General features: G+C 52.3%; 1 pseudogene across 1 annotated transcript; it reads left to right on the forward strand.

The window, feature by feature from the left end:
- The first annotated feature begins 6,638 nt into the window (after positions 1-6,638).
- LOC311512432 (histone H2A.J pseudogene) lies at positions 6,639-7,027 on the forward strand (annotated as a pseudogene). The gene has a single exon. The product of its transcript is annotated as a histone H2A.J pseudogene (transcript).
- Positions 7,028-7,970: the final 943 nt, after the last annotated feature.

Consider the following 7,970-nt stretch of genomic DNA (forward strand, 5'->3'; position numbering starts at 1 on the left):
CTCATGTCACCATGCCGGTGTCTGCAGTGAAGAGGAATTATTCTCCCTGGGGCTATGTGGCTGCCGGAGAAGAGGGACGGACAGACTCAGCAGGCTTTCCCGCGCCCCCTCTAGCAGAGAGCTGTGCTGCCAGCCCGGTCTCGCTCCTCTGCTCTCAGCGCCACCATGTGGGGCTCAGTGGGAGTGCTTCCCACTGGTGTCTTTCCCAGGAATGTCCCTTCAGCCCAACTCCCACCCTGGCAGAAATTGGGGGGCAGGGGGGAGATGTGACCCCACTGAGCCACCTCCGCCCCGCCACATGCGTCAACTGTGCAGGCAGGTCAATGAGGGAGTCAAGAGTCCATCCTCTGCATGACCTGGGGCTTCCAGGGCAGCATAAGGCAGCAGCCCACAGCTGAGCAAAGGGACCAGAATAGCAGCCCAGAGCCACAGCCCAAGAACCGAAACACAGGAATGCTCCTTCCTGGGCCTAGCAGCATATTACAGATGGGTTGTGCCAGTTTTCCCCTCACTGGTGACATGACATCCTCAGGGACCTGGTTCAAATGGCTTCCTCACTGCAGACAGCATGGTCATCCCAGCATCACTGAGCATTTGTAGAATTAAATGAATTCTTTGTACTAAGCCCATTTTTCTCAGCCCTGATTTTTCAGACCCACTCATCACAACAAGCCACAGTCATAGTTCTGCCTGCACAAGTTCCATCCTGTCTACCAATAGACAGTTCCTGGAGATGGAGACCTTGCCCACGGCCCTCAAAAAAGAATGTTTGCCCATACACTGAGGTACTCCCTGTGTGGGACACCATTTGTCCTGTCCCCAATTATGCAGCCCAAAGCTGGCTTCAGACAATGCAGGACTGAAATGCCTGCCTGACCGAGTAGTATTTAACATTACAGCCTATCCAGTTCCAGGTAAAAGAGATGAATACATGTGAACATTCAATGAGTGCCCCAACAGGACCACTCGAACCGGAAGGTATGAGAAGGAGTGCACTACCCCTCTAAGGGGTCAGCCTGGAGCTCCCAAATAAAACAGCCTGGGTGCAATGAACAGGACCGTAGGGACTATTCAAACAGGAATCAGAATATAGCAAGGGGAAGAGACTAGAAGCTCATGAAGGGGTGATCTCCTTCCAGCTTTGGAAGGTTAGCCTGAACAGGCACAGAAACTTTGCTCGGACTTTATTTTGCAGGATCCAAACCTGGATCTGTAGCTAAGAGACTTTGGCTTGTTGTTACATGTGCTCTTGCCCTGGGGCATCATTAAGGGAGACATACTTCTTTGGACTCGTTTGTTTTGCCTTTTTATTACCCTGACCTCTGTACGTGTCTTGGTTGAACCCCAGTTAGGGGAAGATAAGGTAGGGCTCAACTACAGTCTCACATCTAGTCAAAACAGGGTTCTTCAGGTGACCACCTCTCTCCACAGGGCCCCAGACCAATGATGGTTAAAATGTCAGAAACCTTGATCCGAAACACTTTCTGTTAAACAACATTGGGAGGTTGGAATAATTTGTGGGGAGACACCAGGCTGCTCTTTTACCTCAGCAGTTTGGGAGGTTAAGTACTGGCATTGCCCATCTGGGACATACCAAGCACCTACTGTTAGGCAGTGAACAGTGATAGAAAAGGTCTAGGTGCCCTGAATAAGAGAGAATACACAACATCCTATCTAGGTTAGTCAGTAGAAAGAGGGGAGCCACCGGGGTGATACCTCTCTTATGATTTACAGACTCTTACCAGCCTTGATTATCTTCAGGCCAGGGGTCTCGAGTGGCACTAAAGTAGTGCACAAGCACTGCTCCATGCACAGAAGTGACTTTTTACTTATGGGTCCAAATTCACAAATGTATTTAAGCACCTAACTCACATTGTTTTCCATGGGAGTTAGGCACCAAAGTAGCTGGGTGAGTCTGGACCAGAGTGGTTGATAAACGAGGAATGGAGCAGAAAGGAAAACCAGAAGGATGATAGTATAATTCAGAATCGTTTTAATGTGGATACGAAGCAGAATACACAGAAAGAGACAGAAAGACAAAAGAAAGAAAAATAATATCTCTGTGGCACGACCAATCCCTTGCTTCAAGGTGATGTATTCCCAGAGGCTCTTTATGCTTCATCACACATGTAGAGTCTGACAATCAAGTTCTGTTTGAAACCACTTTAAGGTACTTGTTCCAGAATCAAATGAGACAAAGTACAATTTAAGACAAGGACTAAGCTGCTTCTCCAGTATACTGCTTCTAGAGCACTGTTGAAAGCAGAAACAAATGGTACATATTCATGAAAGGGCTAGAACATGTAGGGTTTGAGTCTCATTGACACAAAGACACCTTTACATGGCTCTTTAAGGAGTCTTACAACGACTATAAATGTCTTTGACTCACCCATAAGGCCCCTGCTTCATTTACTGTGTCAGAGCGGCCTCAAGGGGCCTTCATGGAACCGGCAGCCGTGGAGCCAGGTGGAGGGAACAGGGGGAGCGATCCAAAAAAAAGGTGCCACCCACTGCGGCGCTTTTACTCACCCAGCAGTGCTCCGGCGGCCGCCCTCACTTGCTCTGGGTGTCTTCGACACTGATGGTCCCGCCGCCGAGGTGCCGCTGAAGTCCCGGAGCGAGTGAAGATCCCACCACCGAGGTGCCGCCAAAGTCCCGGAGCGAGTGAAGGTCCCGCCGCCGAGGTGCCGCCAAAGTCCCGGAGCGAGTGAAATTCCCGCCACCGAGGTGCCGCCAAAGTCCCGGAGCGAGTGAAGGTCCCACCACCGAGGTGCCGCCAAAGTCCCGGAGCGAGTGAAGGTCCCACCACCGAGGTGCCGCCAAAGTCCCGGAGCGAGTGAAGTTCCCGCCACCGAGGTGCCGCCAAAGTCCCGGAGCGAGTGAAGGTCCCACCACCGAGGTGCCGCCAAAGTCCCGGAGCGAGTGAAGTTCCCGCCACCGAGGTGCCGCCAAAGTCCCGGAGCGAGTGAAGGTCCCGCCACCGAGGTGCCGCCAAAGTCCCGGAGCGAGTGAAGGTCCCGCTGCCGAGGTGCCGCCGAAGACCCGGAGCGAGTGAAGTTCCCGCCACTGAGGTGCCGCCAAAGTCCCGGAGCGAGTGAAGGTCCCGCCGCCGAGGTGCCGCCAAAGATCCGGAGCGAGTGAAGGTCCCGCCACCGAGGTGCCGCTGAAGACCCGGAGCACCGGCGGGTGAGTAAAAGCGCCGCTTTTGGATTGCTCCCCCTGTTCCCTCAGCAGGGGAAAATTTGAAAGGCGCCAAGACATTGAGAAGGCGCCACTTGTGCTCAGTGTGGGAGCGGCTGCTCTCCTGCTCGCCCCCTAGCTATGCCACTGGGAACAGGGATTCCCGCCCAGATAGATTGTTCTAGAAGAAGCAGAGAGTATGGAAGACAGTAGAGGAAACAGTCAACAAGTGTAATCTGGGAAATAGAGATATGGGGCAGATTTACTGAGATACTGAGCATGCACAGCTCCCATGGGAGTCAAGGGCGATCTCCATTTCGGAAAGCCTCTGCCCATAAGCTGGCACCCCCTCTATCTCTCACTCCCCCACGGCACTGAGAGGGAGGGAGGAATGAAACCTCCTTTGCTCTCTTCTCCCACTGCCCCCGCTCCAGCCGGCTGAGCCTCTGCCCCACAGCTGTCAGGGGGAGCTAAGCAGGGAGAACAGGGAGCAGCAGTTTAAGGCTTTTATGGTTTTCCAGTTTTCACCAAAATCACTCATTTGCAGGGAGATACTGCTGCCCTCTTCTTATTTACAATGTCACCTGAAAGTGAGAACAGGTGTTCGCATGGCACTTTTGTAGCCAGCATTGCAAGGTATTTACATGCCAGACATGCTAAACATTTGTATGCCCCTTCATGCTTTGGCCACCATTCCAGAGGAAATGCTTCCACGCTGATGATGCTCGTTAAAAAAATAATACATTAATTAAATTTGTGACTGAACTCCTTGGGGGAGAATAGTGTGTCTCCTGCTCTGTTTTACCTGTATTCTGCCATATATTTCATGTTATAACAGTCTCGGATGATGTCCCAGCACGTTGTTCATTTTAATAACACTTTCACTGCAGATTTGACAAAACGCAAAGAAGGTACCAATGTGAGATTTCAAAGGATAGATACAGCACTCGACCCAAGGTTTAAGAATCTGAAGTGCCTTCCAAAATCTGAGAGGGATGAGGTATGGAGCATGCTTTCAGAAGTCTTAAAAGAGAAACACCCAGATATGGAAACTACAGAACCCGAACCACCAAAAAAGAAAATCAACCTTCTGCTGGTGGCGTCTGACTCAGATGATAAAAATGAACATGCGTAGGTCCGCACTGCTTTGGATCATTATCAACCAGAACCCATCATCAGTATGTCCTCTGGAATGGTGGTTGAAGCATGAAGGGACATATGTATCTTTAGGGCATCTGGCATGTAAATATCTTGCGACACCGGGTACAACAGTGCCACGCGAACTCCTATTCTCAATTTCAGGTGACATTATAAACAAGAAGAGGGCAGCATTATCTCCTGCAAATGTAAATGAACTTGTTTGTCTGAGCGATTGGCTGAACAAGAAGTAGGACTGAGTGGATTTGTAGGCTCTAAAGTTGTACATTGTTTTATTTTTGAGTGCAGTTAGTTTTTCTACATAATTCTACATTTGTAAGTTCAACTTTCATGACAAAGAGATTGCACTACAGTACTTGTATTAGGTGAATTGAAAAATACTATTTCTTTTGTTTTTTACAGTGTAAATATTTGTAATAAAAAATAAATATAAAGTGAGCACTATACACTTTGTATTCCATGTTGTAATTGAAAACAATATATTTAAAAATGTATGTAAGCAGTGTCAGGATGAGCTCCACCCTGACATCTGGTGGTGAGGTGTGGCAAGTTGTGGAAAAGAACTTCAGGGGCCGATCTCATTTGCATAGGTACACCCACCACGCCTAGAATGAGACCATAGCTGCCCAAATGGTCACTTTGGCTGCTGTGGGATCCCCAGTGTCTCTGTTATTGGGGCAGGAAGAATAAATTGTTATTACCCTGATTATGGGAACTGTGCTTGGAACTGTATGTGGCCTTTTGTTATGATGGAGGGATTCACCATCCACTAAGTAGCACTCGCTAGGCAAGGGTCATGGGTTCCAAAACTGTGTGAATGAAGAGAGACTGGGGACAAGTATTAATACTTGGTGGCATGGGCCCCTTGGTGAGGGCCTTACATGCTAATTGCACTTCCTCCTCTCTCCACTGTAGAATATCAGAGCTAATTTTGATTTCATTAGAAGTCTAGTCATAGGCTGCTGAGCTCACTTTGAGCTGACAGTGCACCAGCACTGGGGCTCCCCTACTACAAGCTGAATTCACCTAAGAGCTGAAATCACTGAGTGTTGTGTTAAGTAGTGGGGGAGCCTGAAGCTATATTGTGGAGCGGTTGGCGGGCTGGCTGGAGTGCCTTGCGGACCGGCTGGTGGAGCAGTTTGTGGATGGCAGGAGCTGCTTGTGGAGCTAAGCGAAGGAGTTCGTGGGGCGGCTGGCGGAGCGGAGCACAGCTGAGCGAAGGAGTTCGTGGGGCGGCTGGCGGAGCGAAGCGAAGGAGTTCGTGGGGCGGCTGGTGGAGCGGAGTGCTGCTATGGAGCTATGGGGCGGTCAGCTTCAGATCGTGTAAGGTGCCTCTTACCCCCATCCCATTTCCACCCAGGTTGGGAGGTAAAGCTCCGCAGATAAACTTTCGAACTCTGGGGCTGCCCTGACCAGGGACAGAGACTTTTGGGGCATTGGACTTTTGGGACTTTGGGTGATTTGGGGTTGCTGGACTCAAGAACCAAAGGGAAAAGGGCATGCCCCAATTTGCCTGGGGTGGGTTTTTTTTGCTCATGGGTTGTGTTATGAATCCTGTTGGTGGTGTTTCCCAAACATAATGCCACATTGTTTCTCATTGTTCACATTGTTTCATTGTGGCTCCAGACCCAGACCCACCCCCAGCTGGAGCCCTAGACTCAGCCCCCTTACACCTGTCTGGCACTGGCTCGTGCAGGGCTTGGGGGGGGAATGACCATGGGGACAGGGGGAGTGTGACCCTCAAAAGTTTGGGAACCACTGTTCCAGGGGCTGGGCAGGGAGCTGCATGGTCAGAGCTCTCAGGATGGCGTGCTCAATAGAGGCTGTGCGCCCCGAGCCTGTATCCAGGGACCGAAGTGTCTGAGCACAGTTCGGACTCTGCAGGCTCAAAGTACCTGGGACAGCAGTCTAGGGAGAGGCGATGGGGGGGGGGGGAGAGGAGGTGCTTGACTGGACCAGCCCTGTGGACAGATGCACTGCCAGTGAATGGAACTGATTGCAGATCAAACTTCTCCCACCTCACCCTCTGCCAATGCCCCTCACCAGCCTGCCCTGGGGGACCCGCTCCAGGCAGAGAGGGGAAGGCTTGACTGTGCCGCTCTGCTGAGGCTGCCAAGGATGGGTAGTTAGCACAGGTGAGGTTGACGCTTTTGAGATGGGGACCCTATCCAGCAGGAGCTGGGCTGGGCGCACCCAGTGGGAACAACGCCTGGCTTCACCGGGGCGGTGACGGCACCATCTGCTCCTTATTTCTAATTTACTTTTGTTAGCGTGAATGCCGTTTGAAGCGAACATGAATCATGTCGGGCCAAGGAAAGCAGGGAGGTCAGGTGCGGGCTAAGGCGAAGTCTCGCTCCTCGCGGGCTGGGCTGCAGTTCCTGGTGGGCCGTGTGCACCGGCTGCTCAGCAAAGGCAATTACACAGAGCAGGTGCGGCTGGCACCCTGCTCTACATGGCCACGGTGCTGGAGTATCTGCCCGCTGAAATTCTGGAGCTGGCTGGCAACGCGGCGCGGGGTAACAAGAAAACCAGGATCATCTCCCGACACCTGCAGCTCTCCATTCGTAACGATGAGGAGCTTAACAAGCTCCTGGGGAAAGTTACCATCGCTCAAGGGTGTGTCCTGCCCAACACACAGGCCGTGTTGCTCCCCAAGAAAACCGAGAGTCAGAAGGCCAAGAGCAAGTAAAAGCCGATGAACAAGAAACCATCTGCTCCTCTGCCCAAGATGACACCACACTCGTTAAATTCCTCAAGGTGGTGCCATGTCCCCGCTGCCCCCACCCAGGGTCTAACAGCAGCCTGGGCTCAGTCTCCCTCTTGCTGAAGGTTTCCAGGAGCTGGAACAGGCTGGAGCCTGAAGGTTCAATCTCAGAGACGCTGAGACTATGGGGTCTGCCCCTAAGGAACAGTGGGGCCACGTGAGGGGCTGGCACACTGACAGACTCCTCCAAGGGACTGTTTGACAGCTAGGGCGTGGCCCAGATGCTGGGGATCCGGGACAGCCACACCCCAGCCAATCCAGTCCACCATTCTGGTAAAAGTTTTAGGCATCAACAGGCAGAACTTGAGTAATTTTGGTGAAAACTGGAAAACCAGAAGAGCCTTAAACTGCTGCTCCCTGTTCTCCCTGCTGAGCTCCTCCTGACAGCCGTGGGGCAGAGGCTCAGCCAGGGGCTGGGAGGGCGGGGTGGGGGGAGAGACAGTGGGAGGAGAGAGCAAAGGAGGTTTAATTCCTCCCTCCCAGTGTGCTCTCTCCCCAAAGCCTGTGCCATGGGGGAGTGAGAGCTAGAGGGGGTGCCAGCCGTTGGCCCCTCCCTTCCCAGCAGAGGCAGGGTAAGAAAGCTACTGTGGATGGGGGAGAAAAAGGAGAGCCACAAGAGCCACTGGTAAGCAGGGCAATGGGGGAGCCATGGCACGGATGGGGGCGCAGAGGCCTGATTTGGGGGAGACGGGGAAGTTGCAGGAGGTCCCTGAAATAGAGCGGATGACAGAGCAGTCCCCAGGGAGCCTGGAAAGGGGTGGAGGGTTGCAAGACGTACCTGGTGCAGGCAATGAGCTTGGCCGACAGATGCAATGAAGTTCGTGATCGCCTAGTTCAGCGTTTCTCAGGTGGGGACAGGTGTTTCTTG

This window comes from Lepidochelys olivacea (genome assembly GCF_965140295.1).
Source record: "Lepidochelys olivacea isolate rLepOli2 genome assembly, chromosome: 24".
Taxonomy (NCBI): domain Eukaryota; kingdom Metazoa; phylum Chordata; order Testudines; family Cheloniidae; genus Lepidochelys; species Lepidochelys olivacea.